Source organism: Castor canadensis, chromosome X, assembly GCF_047511655.1.
Source record: "Castor canadensis chromosome X, mCasCan1.hap1v2, whole genome shotgun sequence".
Classification (NCBI taxonomy): Eukaryota; Metazoa; Chordata; class Mammalia; order Rodentia; family Castoridae; genus Castor; species Castor canadensis.
Window position 1 is genome coordinate 34,910,602 of NC_133405.1, and position 17,230 is coordinate 34,927,831.

Here is a 17,230-nt window from a genome sequence, read left to right on the forward strand (position 1 = left end):
TTCTTTCCTGTGCCTTCCCTCATAGGTTATCTGTGGGGCTCAAACCCAGGCGCCTGCTGGGAGCATCTCTCAGTGTTAGCTGATTTGCCTAAAAATGTGGGCTCGATCCCCATATTCCATTAAAATATCACATTACCTTCAGGAATTGGAAGGAGGCGCAGGTGAAATTTACTAATCCCATTTTCACCTGGGAAGCCTCCAAATTTCACACCTTGTTTGTCAATGATAGACAATAAAACTCAGTAACTTAAAATGTGTAGGAACTGTCCAGTGCATGGAGCAGGTTCTAGATTGAGTGCCTGCCAAATACTTCTTCAAATTTACTAACCTGTACTCTTTCATCAGGCACATTCATGACTGCTGCAAGCCCCCTCCTGTGGACAGAACAGCACAAATGTTCAGTTTTCAGCACTGTGGATGACATGCAATATGTTATGTATGTTCTATGTTCATTTCAAAATTACTATGTCTCCTCACAACTCCTTAAGCATACCTAACTGTAATTCCCAGAACCGGTCTCATGTTAAAATGATTTCAACTCGTCACAAAATTTAAAGTGGAGTTTGACAACACAGTAGTCAAGATAGACAATTTTCATGAACTATATTAATAAAACTAAAAGGTCTATGATGAAAAATTATACAAATTTCACACATAAGAATGTTATAATGCTATAATTGCATGACTGTACCTCATTCTCCTAACCTTGAGTTCAACATAATTTTGTTTACAAAAGCAGATCAGCAGCATAGGGGAAAAAGAAAATAGATAAAAGGAAACCAGAAAAATTGGACCGTATCAAAAGTAAAAACTTCTGTGTATCATCAGAAGTAATCAAGAGAGGCAAGCACAGAATGGAGCAAAATATTTGCAAATCATATGCCTAGTAAGTGGTTCTAGAAAGAGCTTTGACAAGTAAATAATCCAAAGAATATCCTATCCAGATTCTAACAATGGAAAAAGGAATTAAAGAAGCATTTCTCCCAAAGAAAATATAGAAATGACTGTGGGCACATGAAAACTTGCCCCACATCACTAATCACTAGGGTAACACAAACAAAAACCACAGTGATATTACCTCACACCTAGTATCAGTGTCCCCCCAAACCCCAAAGTGGTATTGAGGTCCTGAAGAAATTGGAGAGCTCCTGAAATGTTGGTGGAAATGTCAACGAGTGCAGCCACTATAGAAAAGAGGCTGGAGATTCCTCAAAACATAAAACATAGAATTTGTCATATGATCCAAGAATCCTATTTCTGGTTACACACAGAAAAGAACTGAAAAACGCCACTTGAAGAGATATTTGTCCACCCTGTTCACAGCAGCACTATACACAAGAGCCACAAGACAAACATACCCCAGATGTCCCTCCAGAGATGAACGCTATGAAAATGCGGGATAGCCACATAATGGTAGGTTATTCAGGCTTTAGATGGATAGAAATTCTGACACACGCTACTACATGGATGAACCTTAAGGACACTGGGGTAAAGGAAATAAGCTGGTCACAAAAGGAACAATATTGCATGATTTCCCTTATATGAGATACCTAGAGTTGACAAATACTGAGAATGAATATATAGAATGGCCCAAGGGGCTGTGGGAGAAGGGGGAATGGGAAGTTCTTTAATTCATATACAGTAAGTGTTTGGCAAGTTGAAATGACTTCTGGAGAGCTGTGAAACAACAACTTGAAAATACTTAACCCTGATGAGTGCTAAACTTTAACGATGATTTTGACAGCAAATTGTTTTCTGTCTATGGTAACATGATTTGACAACAAAAGACAAGAAAATGAGTGGCCACTGAGCAGTTTCCGTAATTGATTTGGGTCAGTACCACATGAAAATATTGAGCTTGACCATACAAGGCAACTTTCCCATCCACGACCAAGGCAGGTACGCTGAAGACCTCAGTGGTTTGGGGTCAACAGGGGAAAGAGGGGGCTAGAGAGAGAAAAAGACACCAGGATATAAGCCCGAATCCCTGGACTCCTGGAACCTGAATCCCAGGTGATTCCTGGAGGAAGGCACTTACCTGGTGAGCACATCAGGGTAGTGAGTTTCTTCGAATACACTTTTGAGCTCTCCCACCTGCCACCTTGAGAACTGGTACTGCATTTTTTGCCACCTGTGTTGGCGCTGAGGACCTGCAGCATCCACATGGGACTGCTCCTCTTGGTCCTGCTCCCCAAGCTCCTGGTCTTCATCATCACTCTCAGTGTCCACATCGTCATCTGTACCCTCATCGGCTTCCTGATTCAGGTCCCCCTCGTGCTTTTCATCACCCATGAGGCTCAGAGTGCCTTCACCCACATGGCAACCTTTGGCTGCTGGGGACAGGTCACAGTAGGGGACCTGGTCTGACATGATTGGCACTCTGCAGATGACGCCTGCCCTCCACACTCCTCTAGGACTTGGGAATATGTTGGGCAGAAAGCAGACTAGTCCTGGTCTGGAGCCTGACCCTGGTTATCAAGGTGATGTGGTACATTGGACGTCCGCATGCTTCCCTTTGGACGACTGTTATTGGCTTTCTGCTTACCGCCAGTTGCCGTGGGTGGGGCTTGCTTAGGTGCCATTGTGATGGGGCGCGGCCAAGGAATAAAGGCCCTGCAGAGCAGAAAGGCACCTCCTGGTGACATGAGCTTAACAAGCTCCAACCGGGAACTGACTGACTCACCTCCTGTACCTCAGGTAGGACCCTGAGGAAGGGACTGTGCTGGATTGCAAACTGACTTGGGTGTGGATATTGGAGAAGGTGGAAGACCTCACACTGACCACAGGTCACTTTTTGTAAACACTTGGAGAAAATCTCATGGCCACCACCGGCATATTTCACAGCCTACACATACCGTGACTGGGATTTATGTTGACATGACCACCTAGGTGACTGTGTGCTCCTGGTTTCTTCAAGGACATTGAAAACACTTATTTTAGTAACTTTTTAAAAATAATTCTCTACATTGATAACCACGGATGAAAACAGTTTACTTCAGCTTTCCTAATTTTGTATTTCTCTTTTTTCCCCTTTCAGGGTGGAGAAATGTGTCCATAATTCTCTTTGCAGTGTTACCGTGTTTGGCTGCTGGTGCATGTTAAAATGCTCCTTTATGACTTTTAACATTGCTTTGCAGTACATGCTGAAATGAAATGTTTACACTAGACATTTGTAGATGTCTTTTTTTTTTAGGCTGAAAATTTTCCTCATATTCCAGATTACCATTTATATCATGATTGATCTTTGAATTTTTTCAAATACTCTGCATCTATTGACATGAGCATATGTTTTGCCACTTAAGATGTTAATATCATGTATGACTTTAATTTTATAGATGATATTCAATCTTGCAGTCCTGTGATTAACCAAGTTAAGACATATTATTCTTCCCCTTGTTTTAATAAAAAATGAAATGAGTATTCTCCCCCCAAAAAAGGTTCGTGTAAACAGATTTGATGAGAACCAGGGTGTGACCGTGGAGAAGAGAGTAAGGCAAGGTCATGCAATTCAATGTTTGTATCCTTCTATTTTTTTAAATCTTTCGAATAGTGTGCAGATGATTAATATTGATTTTCATAAATAGGGCAAAAGCCTTGTTCATTAGAGATTCTAAAGGATTTAATTTTTGACAGTACTGGGGTTTGAACTCAGGGACTCACACTAGCTAGGCAGGCACTCTACCACTTGAACCACTCCATCAGCCTGAGATTCTGGGGTTTTTTGATGCCCCTTCAATTTAGTGTGGCAGGAAACTATTCTTAAAAGAAACCTTAATGTCCATAGTACAACATAATGTCCTGTTGTTGGACAGATATCCCAACGCAAGCTTGGAACAAAGACTGTTTCATCCACAACTACAAATGCTGAACATATGGGATTTTCTCCCTTCAGAAAGGACTTGCAGGATGTACGAAAGGCCTGAAACCAGTAGGCAGGTCACTGTGCCTGAAAAAATGTTATATGACAGTGCAGGCATTCTTAGTTCTGCTTCAGGACATCGACTCTTAGACTTAGACAATCTAAAGGTGATGCCTTTCCCATGTTTAGGAAATGTTTGTACTTGGGAGTCCTTGTAAATGAAAAATGAGACAAGGAAACCTCAGCTTATAGAAATTCTCATGACCAGGGTTTGCATGGTCTTAACAGAGAAAACAGAATTAGTTAAGGTAGTTGCTCTCTATACTTAATATGTATATGAATAATACGTGAGTTATACATAAATATTATATAATGTAATAACATGCGCTCTATATAATTGTGTATTTTTGAAGATATTCATATGTTTATTAGAGATCACTATTTTGTGATGACAATCTATATGGTGGAAATAAAAGTGTCATCTATTCCATTGATTTGATGAGAGCAATAGAGTACCTGGTGCACATTTTTAACTAGAATAATGTACAGAGTGCAAGCCATCTTAAATGTTAATTCCTATTACACCATAATATATCCAATAACTCTGTATAAGTGGCATCACATGTGGTATAAGAGAGAGAGGTCTGCTTAAGAAGTACACATTCAGCTTTTTTTAGACATATACACTAAACCATTTACTGATGAAATGACATAAAGTTCATACTTATATCCAGAAATCCAAGGAGAGATGCAAGTGTGATGGAAAATTGATTAGGCTATTTATGAAACAAGGTTGTTTATACAATTACTGAAGCCAAATAACAGGTACATGGGCCTCATCTTATGAATCTCTCTGCTTTCATATGTCTGGCACTTTGCATAATTAAAAACTGATAATATTTCTAAACAGGCTAACAGAAGCTTAAAAATATATGCCAATGCTGACTGTAAGACAGCTTGGGGGAAAACTCCAAGAGTTACGGGCATGATTATCCAACCTGCCACAAACATTAGGAGAAAATTGCAAAAACTAGAACAGTGACATCAAACTCCTACAGCCACTCTGGTTAATGAAGCCTGTAAGGTATTTAATAATAGAGATAAGGCAGAGGAAGCTAACCAGGATAAAGGATTGGCTAAAAATCACAGATTTGGCTGATTAACCAAGAGCTCATAAGTAACCCCAATCAAAACCATCCCCACACCTTAGAAATCACCCACAATCTCTGGGGACCAATCATGGTGCCTTTTCTCCCAGGGAGTCATTGGCATTGGGAATGCTCTGACAGTCCCCGCCTGAGCCAACCAGAAAGCAGCACAAGACAAAGACCCCATTGGTCCCAAGGAAATGATTCTGCCATGAAACAGCAGGGACAGAACTCACATAAGCCCCTGGACTGACATCACATAGAAAGCGTCTTGAGTCACCCTTCACATGGCATGTTAGAAGACTGTCAGCATTATTAACAATATGGGATTACTATGTGGATGGTTTTTGCTTCCTTGTGTAATTATTTGTTTTTTATACTGTTAAAAAAACAACCAATACTGTTATTCGGGTTATTTCAGCTTATGCAACAAAATTAAAATAATTAACACTGAAAAAACAGAGACCATTTTAAAGCTGAATTGCTGCTAGGTAAAACTGCTTGATTCAGGTTTTTCACAAAGCTTATGAGTAAGATATTAGAGTTGGGCCATATAAACCAGAGATCTGTTTTGTAGGAGGATTTTAAAGAGTGATTTATTAGCAGAGCATAAGGACACCTGGATGCATATTGTGGGCAAGTTGGCTAAAGCCAACCATTGGAACAGGGACAGTTCACCTCCAAGGGGTGAGGTGGGCCATTGGATAAGACCAAATGCACCCAAACAGGGGCAGTACACCTCAAAGGGGCTGAGTCAGGTTGTTGGATAAGGCCAAAGGCCTAAATGGGTGATATTAACTTGTTTAATCCTGTCATATATACTATTGACACGCAATGTTCCTTTTGAAATTGGTAAATATCTTCTGGTATATTACTATGTATTATAACTGAAGTTTCAACATAAAGGTCATATAATCTTAATCTGTAAATTTGTGTGTTTCTGTGTGTTACCTTTCAGTATGTGTTACACCATTTGCTTACCTGATAAATTCTATTTTAATTGACTTACAGAGAAATTAGTTAAATCAACACAGTTGCCTTTTAGACCAAATTACTCAAATGAACCGTTGGGAAATAATTTCTTTATTTTTTTTCATTTTTATTAGCATATATTCATTGTATAGGGGGGGTTGTTGTGATAATTCTGAATAGCTTTACATTGTACATTGGTTAGATGGTCCCCTTCATTTCCCCACACCCCCGGCATCCCCCTTCCCATCCCACCTAAAGCAAGAGGTTTCATCATTCCATTTCCTTTACGTACATGAAACTGGTCAATCCTATTCCTTCATCATCATCTCCTCCGATATTCACGCTCCCTCTTCCCACAAGTACCCTCACATACACTGTACCTGTTTTACAGTCCTGTCTTTCATTATTAATTCCAAAGTAAATGTTCAAATGGGTTTCTCAATGTATCCCAGCTGTGAGTATGCTTTATTTTGGTCAGTTTAGCCTCCTCTGTTACTCTCCCTTATTTCTGCCCTCCTACCCACCCCCTTATTCAGCAGATTTCAGTACATATCATTATGCCTTCTATCTGCACTGGTGTGAAGTTTGTTGATAAGGTAAAACAAAAATGTCTCCAAACTGTTTACACACATTTTGCCTCTTTTCATATTTATATCTGTTAGATGTTTGACACAGAATGTCTATGCTTTCTCTTTTTCAAATACAACAACTTTTAAGTATTTTTTATTAAGTGTCATCTCTATTTGTATCTTGATTTTCCTGGGTAATCTAAAATAACTTAAAATGAGATAAATGATTATAAAAGTTATATGATAGAGGTAAAATATCTGAGTCAATTATATATGAATTAAAATTCTAAAACATCCATTACAAAATGCATATTTAAATACATTTGGCTTTTTAATGTCTATAAGGAGACAGTATTTGGGCACATTAAATATGTTTCATAAATTATTGGTGTACAAAAACTAGTTGTTTTTCTCCTCAGTCATCTTTAACGTATAGAATTATAAGCTGGGTGTGGTGGCACTGGTCTGAAATCCCAGCACTCAGGGGACTAAGGCAGGAGAATTTTTGAGTTCTGGGCAAGCCTAGTCTACATAGTAACATCCTGACTGGAAAAACAAAAACCAATCAAACAAACAAAAAATACAGAAAAATATATAGGATTAGTAAGATTTCTGCTTTAGCAAGCATGATGGGCCCTGTGTTCAAACCCAAGCACCACCAAAAAAAAAAAAGATTAGTAAGATTTATTTTATTTTATTAAGGAAAAAATAATTGTCTAAATTTAGAAATTTTGTAGAGATTGTTTCAAATGGTAAATTTAAGAATGTAAATATGAGAGAAAGGAATCAGTGAGTAGGAGATAGAGACATGTGAAGTGTTGTAGGTGTTTGGATATATTTTTGTTAAGGAAGGATAAAAGAAAGGAATATATTTGAAAAGAAAGGATTTTGTCTGACACAGTTTTCTCTTAACATAAAGGATTGTTCTAAAACTTAAAGAGAAGACTAAGGACTACCAGAAACATAAAGTAAGTCTGAAAATATCTGATTGAAATCATAAAAGGATTGTGGGGGATAAAATTCTACAAAATGGTGTTTATGTGTGTGATTAAGTTGGGTATGATTAAGTGTTATTTAAATGATATTCTAAGCTCAAAAGTTAATACATTGATGTGAAACCAAAATCTAATTATTTATGCTTAATACAATGTTCCTCAAATATTGATTCACTCTTAGTAACATTTACAATAAACTAGCTTGAAAAACAAAACTTTTGTGATTTTATCAAGGTAATTGCTGAGATATCTGCTGCTTTGATTGGCTCTTGAGAATAAGGGAACAGGGCCAAAGTTTATTTAAGTGTCTGGTCGTTTTAAAGTCTTTAAAATACATGCTTTACAACTGTGGGTACATAAGCAAGTACTATTTTAGGATATTTTAATATATTTGGAACCCAATATGTCTGGCTAGAGAGATGTATACATCTGAGGGCTAAATATGCAGTGTGTCTAAGCATTGCCTCGGTATTATACAGAATTTTATACAGTTCAAGGTACATAAGTTTAATACATATAATGTAACCACTAAGTGATCTCACTTTACAATGCACATTGCATATACACTGTCCACATATAAAATAGTCTGCAAGACTTTTGGCATTTCTGCTAATTGTATTCAGTACCGTTCATATTTCTTTTTTAAAATCTATGATTTGGATGGTCCTATATTTAAAATCAGGTCTTTATCTGTATCCTTTCAACTAAACAAGTGTTTCTCCTTTTTATACATAGGATGCACTTACACATCAATTAGTAAGTCTCTATGTGCTCATTAATGTTGCTTCCTAGGCTTGTGAGAGATCTAAAGCTATGCTTTGATTTTTATCAATGCTATTAGCATATACAGACCTATTCAAGACAAAAATTACATAATTATACTTATTAGGACATGGATTCTAAGTTTCTATTGAAACGTAGATATTAAATCAATGTGTATATGTGTGGCCAAGTGAAGTGGATCGGAAACCGACAGACAGCAAGACTAATCCCAGATATGGGAGGAAGTGATTATCACCAGGGCACTTCCCAAACTGAGGTCCATCCTCCAACACTACAGTGCACAGAGCCTGAGCACTGTACTGGTTACAAACCAGTTAGAAAGATAAAATCTGTTCATATAGAAAGATAACCAGAAACACAAAGCAAAACACAGTGAAAAACTTCCTGATTGAAATTCAAGGCAAAGTGATATTTGGTAGGTTCTAAGCAAGTATGACAAAGTGAAGTTGCTTCAAAACTGAAAGACAGCAAGAACAAGACTAACTCAAGATATGGGAGGAAGTGGTTGTAGCCAGATTGCTTCCCAAACTGACATTCATCCTCCAACAACAAAGTGCACAGAGCCTGAGTACTGTGTTGGTCAGTGCCAGCTGGGGAGATTCTGGACTCCTGACACCATGGAAACTTCTCAGAACATTCCAGCCTCCCTTCAACTTGTGATGTTTCTAAACACTAAACTGTCTTATGCAGAATTAAAATCCTATGGCTAAGCCCTTCCTCTGGTGTCTGAATACATGGTGGGTATGCCTTGGTGTTTTTGGGTTTCTCCAGTCAGATCCAAGGTCATATAACATACCCCAAGATCAGGACTAGGATCCTCCAGTCCTTCAGTGTCCTTACTGAGAAGCACAGAGTACCTTTCTGTTCCTGTGATCTGCCCAGAACCATGTTTTTTTTCTTTTTAGGTGGCTGAAAGGGGAGTGGGACTGAGGTTTGAACTCAGGACTTCATGCTTGCAAAGCAGACACTCTACTACTTGAGCTACACTTCCAGTCCATTTTGTTCTGGTTGTTTTTAGAGATGGGATCTTGTGAACTATTTGCCTGGGCTGGCCTTGAACCTTGACCCTCCTGATCTCAGTCTCCCAAGTAGCTAGTATTACAGGTGTGTGCCACCGGTGCCTGGCCAGCACTGTGTTTTCCCTTGTAGGCTACTACCTTAGGCAGGGTCTTGAATGTTCCAAGGCACTGATTCCCTTATTCAGCTTATTGCCTGAAACACTGAAAGATCAGACATGCTGGTAAGCACACACAAACTATCCCCAGGACTGAGCTACAGTCTTAAACCCTCATGGATCTCTATAACATGATCCCCTTGATTTGAACACACCCAGCTAGAACAGCTCTTGTCTTGCTATTCATCATGAGAGGCAGAACCTAGCTTAGTGTGGATTTTCCATGGAATTTAACACTTCTGTCTTTCTAATTCCAACTGGCCCCACGTGGTGGCATTTTGGGGGCAGGAAATCCTTTGTGGGAATTTTCCCTCCATTACTCTTGGACAACTCCTCCCAGCCATAGGCTTGGCTGATAGAACACAGGTAAGTGTATTTTCAGAACAATCTCCACTCCACATTTTGTTTTGTTTGTTTGTTTGTTTGTTTATCAGGGCTGTAGATTTAAAGTAGGGCCTTATGCACGGTAGGCAAGTGCTCTATCATGTGAACTTTGGACCCCGCCTCTTTGTGTACATTCTTAGTAATTTTTTGTGTTCAAAAAGTTACTTTCACCACCACCTGGAGACCACATCCCTGTATTACCCAAAAAAGAATTGATAATGTTAATGGCAAAGGTGTCTCTATCCAGATCTTGGTCCTTGTGCTTTGGCATGGAATAATCCAAGCAGAACACATGGATGTAGTGAGGGAGATAATGGAGTTTTATTATAGAACAGGGGGAAAGGGTCTTTGCCAGGTGCAATAGAGGTACCACTTGTAGGAGGAAAAGAGAAGGGAATTACAAAAAGGCATGGTGGGTCCAGGTGGAAGCTGGAAGGAGAGAGGGAGGGTCTGCCTCTTTTCTTAGTATTTTTAAAACTCATGCTAACCTATGGGAAGGGTAGAACCTGGTGATTCTAATAATTGATGAGTGGAAGGGGCATAGGTGGTCCCTGGGCCAGGTGGTGGTGGTTTGAGTTGTCCCTAATTCCAGGGTGTGAATATACATTTGCAATTGAAAAGAAAGTTCAGAGAAAGAGAACTTTCAAACTGAAATACAGTATTAAGTCACATATGTTTTAAGAGTCCCGAACTTGCCCTAATTCTAGCCTGCCTCAATACTGCACCTACTATTCTCCCTGCTCTTTGTTTGTAGGACTTATAGGTAAAATATGTGCTTGGAAATGTTATTAACAATCACTTTCAATTCAGATCTCTCAGATTCTCATAATATTATACATGTTTGAATCAAGATGTAGATTACATAAATCTAATGCCAGTCTAAAGAGATGTCTCCAAACATTTTGTATTGAGGCAGGCTAAAATTAGGGAAAGTTCAGGACTCATAGACACTTAATATTGCATTTCAGATTGACCACATTCTGGCTCAGGGACCGCCCTCACCTGGCCTGGGAACCACCGATGCTCTTCCCTACTCATTGGTTATTGGATGGGCATCACCTGGTTCTTCCCTTCCCACTGGTTAACATAGATTTTAAAAGCACCTGGAGAAGAGAAGCACACTCTGTCTGCCTCCAGATTCCACCTGGGCCCCACCATGCTCCCCTTTGTATTTCCCTTCCCTGACTTTTAATAAACTCTATTACACCAACATGTCCTGTGATCAATTCTTCCCCACAGGACACAAAGAATTTGAAAGTCTTCTGATCACAGACTCCACCCCAATGACAACACATGGTAAAATCAATCAGGAGGAACAGTGAGCCCCCAGACTCTTATTTCTACTCTCTTCTCTTCCCTCTGTTTCTCCAAAACCACAGCCAAGGGAATGTGGTGAGTTCTGCCCTTGGGAAATGCAGCTGGGAGGTGCTAGGACCATGGGTCCCAGTAGGACCCAGCCGTGTCTGCCAGCCTAATGAGTGATGTCTCCCACTGTACCTGGATCACCCTGAAGCATGCAGTTTGCGTTGCTAGGTGGCTCCCTGGTGGCTCACGACATAGGGAGCAGCCTGCTTTAAAACCTCGATGCCCTTTTCCATTCTCCCCCTTCCTCCTCCGTTCTCTCTTTTCCCTCCTCCCTCTCTGACTACCCTACATCCCTGGACAGCAGATGGGGCACTTGGGCTGGATTCCTCTCCATCCATCCTCCACCTCCTAACCTGTCCTGTGCTATGGACTGCCAGCGTAGTCCTGGAGGGCAAGTGAGGGGCAGGCTCCACCTGACCAGCCCCAGGCCGTAAAATGCTTTTGGAAGTGCTACCAGAAAAATGGCCTTAAAAATTTACTTTGGTTCTTGAGTCTGGCAGAAGAGTCAGTGAAAGTAATAGTGAAGTTTATTTTTAAAAAAGAATATGCTTTTAACAGATGGAAAGCGGGTTGGCTGTAGATGAGAGCAATGGGGTCAGGTTTTAAGGTTGAAATGTTCACTAAGAAACTCTCAGCGTTGGGTTCTTTTGGCCCTTGGGGTGATTTCCTGGATTTGGGTCATTGTCTTGTTAAGAGACACATTGAGTAATTTTACTGGTCCCTGCTCTAATTGATGGAGAAATTCTGATTGAGATTCCTAACCTTTTCTGTCTAGCTCCTAGGTTTGGATGTTTGTTTTGTTAAACTCACTTGTTGATGTTTAGGATGTAGATTACTCTTGGGTATAGAATGAATTAAGCTTTAGGGTAGTGACTAACATCCGGTGATACCCTCTGGGGTCTGGCTACCTGATTTTAAATAGAGATTAGTGGAGTTGGAAAGTTAAATTAAAATTATTTCTCTGTCTTCCTCTTGTAGCCATCGCTTATACCTACCTGCTACTTATCAGAGGGATCGGGGACATGTGCCTGTGCCCTGAGTCTCTGGCCCCACTTATCAGTGCCAGTCTGGGAGTCAGCTCGGCAGCTGGGAAGCTTGCATCACCTGGGAAGGGCTCAGAGGCTGGGAGGCGTGTGGCGCTGGGCAAGGTGCCCAACAGCCTGAACCCCACCAGCAGCAGTAGTGGCAGCGGCAGCACCCATGCCCATGTGCCTGCCCTGAGACAGCCCAGGAGCATGCCACCACTGACAGGAGCCATGCAGTCCAGCAGGCCAGATGGAGCGGAGTTGACAAAAAGCATCATCACCACTGGGTGCGCCCCAAGACCTGCCACCTGCATGGCCTGGGCTCCATGGGCATTACAGTGCCTCCACCCCTGTGAATGCCTGGAGAAGCTAATAAAGATGCCAGCTCTGGTGGCCCTGGACCTCAGGCAGGAAACCTTTTTCCTGCAGCTGCTTTGTGTCCATGTCATTGCTCCCCTGACCCATACCATTGCTTTCTTCCACACCATGCCTCTGTTTGCCCTGGGCTCCCCATCCCAACTATCACTTATGCTATCCTTGCCCCCATGGCCTTTAGGGGTTGTGGAGTGCTCACTCTGAGGTCACCGTCCCCTGTCCCAGGGACACATGCCCTGGGTTTACCAGTAAGTGGGATTAATGGGATTATTTGCCAGATTCTAAGGATAGTTTCTAAGTGTCCTTTTTTAGGGAAGCTAACAAGGACTTGCGAAATGACTCAAGTGGTAGAACACCTGCCTAGCAAGTGTGAGGCTGTGAGTTCAAATCCCACCAGGTTTGCTTTGATTATTTGGTCTGTACATTAGGATAATAGTTGGGTTAGCATTCAGGATCAGCATCCAATTTAGGAACCTGCATACAGGGGTGTAAGAGACTGGCTGTTTGGAAAATGGTGGCACGTCACAGTACCCTGCTGCTTATTCTCACAGAGATGTGTGCTGAGGGCCTTCATGGCAAGCCAGGTCAGAAGGACCTGCAACTGAGACTTCCTTGAGGATCCTGGAAAGATCTCATTCTCTCACAAAGGGAAATTTCCCCCCTTCCCCTTCCCTCTCTCTCCACCACCCAGCATAGGGGAAGCCAACGTATTCACTTGACTGTATCCTTAAATACTTGGAATGCTTTGATTATGCTAATCTAAAACAAAAGATGATTAACTCATATGGTCAATAACACCTGTCTCTTAGGGGGAGATGTCTTTTATTCGTATAACAGATTGCTATTTTGAGCCTGTATGTTGCATGTAACATGTCTTTATGTTCCATTTGAAAGCCTGTTCTGGAAAGACCATGTAGTCACAGGAAATGCGGCCACCATGATAAAGCCACCGTATGTCCAGTCCCATCTTCCCACTCCCTAGGGATAGGAAACTCATAGGTAACACCATCTTGCCATCCTCTAGAAAAATTATAACTAACTTGTTAAAATTCTCTAAATTAATATAGCTTTAATATATTAATCTGTTAAGGATTGGACAAAGAAAAGGATATTTGTGTTAAAGATCTGTTATAAACTACTTAAAAATCTAGCTGGCTAACCTACTAAAAGTAATGACAAAATGATTTGTTTAAGAGTGCACTCTGAATTAATATGATTGTTTTGTGTGTCATTGGGTGTATTTTCTGTGTATGTCTTTGTCTACTTCCAATTGTGGCCACTGAATTTTACTTCTTTTAATTCATACATGCTTATAGTTGACATTTTTTGGCATGCCTGGGTCAAAACAACTGTGTGTGTAGAAGTCTTTAGGATGCTTCTTAAACTACTTTTATGCATTGAATGTGTAAAACTGTTGTTTAAAAAGTTATCTACAGTTCTAATCCCAACCAAGCCTAACTATCCTGTGCTTTAGCACTAAAAATTTATGGACAATAATCTGTTTCATTCTATCACGAGTGTAACTTACATTTGGCTCTTTTATAATTAGGTTTATTGACCCATATGTTCTTATAGATTGCTATTATAAAACAAGTTGAATTTACTTTTCTTCCTCATTCTTTTAGGGTATAAGGGTGCTAAGAGTTTTATTAAAAACTGTTATCTAAATTTGGGTTTTTACAAAGGTTGTTTCAATATACAAATTAAGGTCTTATAAGTTTTTGTATGTGATTGGGTTGGCTGTAGTTTAAACTTTTCCTAGAGAGTTTTCTGAGGTCAAAATTTGAGGTACTAATATATATTTAAAATGGATTTCTGTTTTATCAAAACAACTGTCAGGGAGTTTTGGTGCTATAGGTGAATACAAAATTTTACCAAAACCTAACAAAACTTTACCCACCAGATGGGATGATAAAACTGTAAGTTTTTATTGTGGTCACAAAAAGGTGATTAGGAGATTCCAAGATGGCGGCTAGAGGGAGGAAGCAGAAAGCGAGCCTCCTATAGTGAAATCTTGGAGAGACGCTGGAGACACACTTTGCAGGCATAATCACTGAGAAGAGGCATAACTTTGACCCCTCCACACCTCCAGCCAGTGCACAGAATCTCCACTTCACGTTAAACGGAGAAAGAAGGAGAGCCCCCGGGCCGCCAGTCGCCCATGCCAAGACGGCTTGGGAAGACGCGGACAAGGTGAGCTTCACGGTACCGTGGGACTCCCACAGACAAGCCTGGGCCAGAGCAGCATAGCCCCCTGGACAGACTGACCTCCACCCGGGGAAAAAAGAGAAACTGAGTAATAAGCAGTAAGAACAATAAAGACACACAGGAAAGAGGGTGGGACGCCCTGAGCGCCGAGGATTGGGGGAAGGGAATCTTTCCTGGGACTGTAAATAAACAAGCCGGGCGGGCCAGAGAGGCTCTGGCGGGAGCGGGGGTGCGTGCCCAGCAACCACGAGCGGGAAAGCTTGTGAGAGTGGCGGAGGGAGGAAAACTCCACAGGAGAGGAAGGAAGACCCACTTCCCACGTGAACTGTAAACAAACATGGTGGCTGGCAGGAGCAGCAGCACCACCCAGTAATCAGAAGCAGGAGAGCCTGTAAAAGTGGCAGTGGGAGGAAAACTGCACAGGAGAGGGGGGAAGCCCCACCTCCCACATGAACTGTAAATAAACACACAGGCCTGAGAATGCAGGTGCAGTGTCACCTTTCCCAGTGTGCTTGGACAAGGGGAAAGCTTGTAGCAGAGGCTCCCGCACAGGAGAACTCTGAGCAAACAATGCCTGCAGGGCCAGGTGAGTGCTAAGCTCACCCCAGAGATCTGCATAAATAACGCCGCCAGCAACAGCAGGCTGACAGCAGTGTGCAGGCAAGCCACAGCTGCAGATACCATTCTCAGAACTGTCTCCAGACACATTTTTTTTCTTTTTCTCCCTACCCTTGATAAGAGAACAACCGAATTACACCTGCATGCTGAAAAACTTACTGAAACTGTATTGCATTTGAACTTGGGACACTTGGTGGGGTTTTTTTTTTTTGGTGTGTGTGTGTAGTTTTGTTCTACTTTATGCATCCCCTTTGATGAGACAACTACAGAACAACATCTGAGGCACCATCTCCAGGATTGGAGACTGAGACGGACACCCAAATTATTAAGACTGAAACTTCATCGCATTTGAACTTGGAGGTTTTTTGGTTTTTTGGGATTTTTTTAATTTTCTATTTTTCATCTTATTTTAATTCATTCTTACATATAGATATTTATTTTATTTACTTATTTTTTATTTTTATTCTTATCTTTATTTTTTTTACTTTTGATTTTCAATCCTCTCTCTGTCTCTCTAATGTCTGTTCAGCTTGCTGTCAATTAGTACACTAATGCTCCCTGTTTATACCTTTGAAACTTTCTTGTCTGATACCTTGTTATGTTTTCTCCTTCTTGTCTGTGTATTTGTTTTCCCCCTTTCTTTAACTTCTTGCTTTCCATCTCAGCTCACCCTTCCATTCTAAATATTACCATTCTTATTATTACAAGGTAGAAAATACTTAATTGCACACAGTACAGGGACAGTAACATCACCAAAGACAATGACGGGAAGACAGAAAAAACAGGGAAACCAGTTTTCCCACAGCAAAAACTTAGTACAGGAACCAGAGAGGAATGAAGAAAACAAAAACTCAGATCCAGACTCCAACAAAATGAAGATAAACTATGCCAAAGGACCCAATGAAGCCCACAAGAATAATTTAAAAGAAGACATACTACAGGTACTCAATGTGAATTTTATAGAGATGATACTGGATAGGGTCAACCAAAATGTACAGGAGACACTCAAGAAATTCCAAGACAACAAAAATAGAGAATTTGAAAAAGCAAAAGAAGAAATAAAGGAAACCATAGAAGTGCTGTATAAACACCAAAGTGAAACAGAGAACACGATGAATAAACGGATAAATGAACTCAGGACAAAAATTGACAACATTAAAGAGGAAACTACCCAGGATATGGAAAACCTCAGAAAAAAGAACAAAACAGAACTGCAAAACAAAACGGAAGGCCAATCCAGCAGAATAGAACAAACAGAAGACAGAATCTCAGAACTTGAAGATGAAATGGTAATTAAAGGAAAAACCAAAGAACTATTAATTAAATAACTCAAGACCTGTGAAAACAAAGTGCAAGAACTCACTGACTCCATCAAAAGACCAAACTTGAGAATCATGGGCATCGAAGAAGGAGAAGACGTGCAAGCGAAGGGAATGCGTAATATATTCAACAAAACCATAACGGAAAATTTCCCAAATCTAGAGAAAGATATTCCCATACAGATGCAAGAGGCCTCCAGGACACCAAACAGACCAGATCAAAATAGAACTACCCCACGAAATATCATCATTAAAACAACAAGTTCAGAAACTAAGGAAAGAATATTGAAGGCTGTAAGAGAGAAAAAACAAGTAACATACAAAGGCAAACCCATCAAAATCACAGCAGACTCCTCAACAGAAACATTAAAAGCAAGAAGAGCGTGAGGTGAGATCTTCCGGGCACTGAATGAAAATAACTTCAACCCCAGGATAC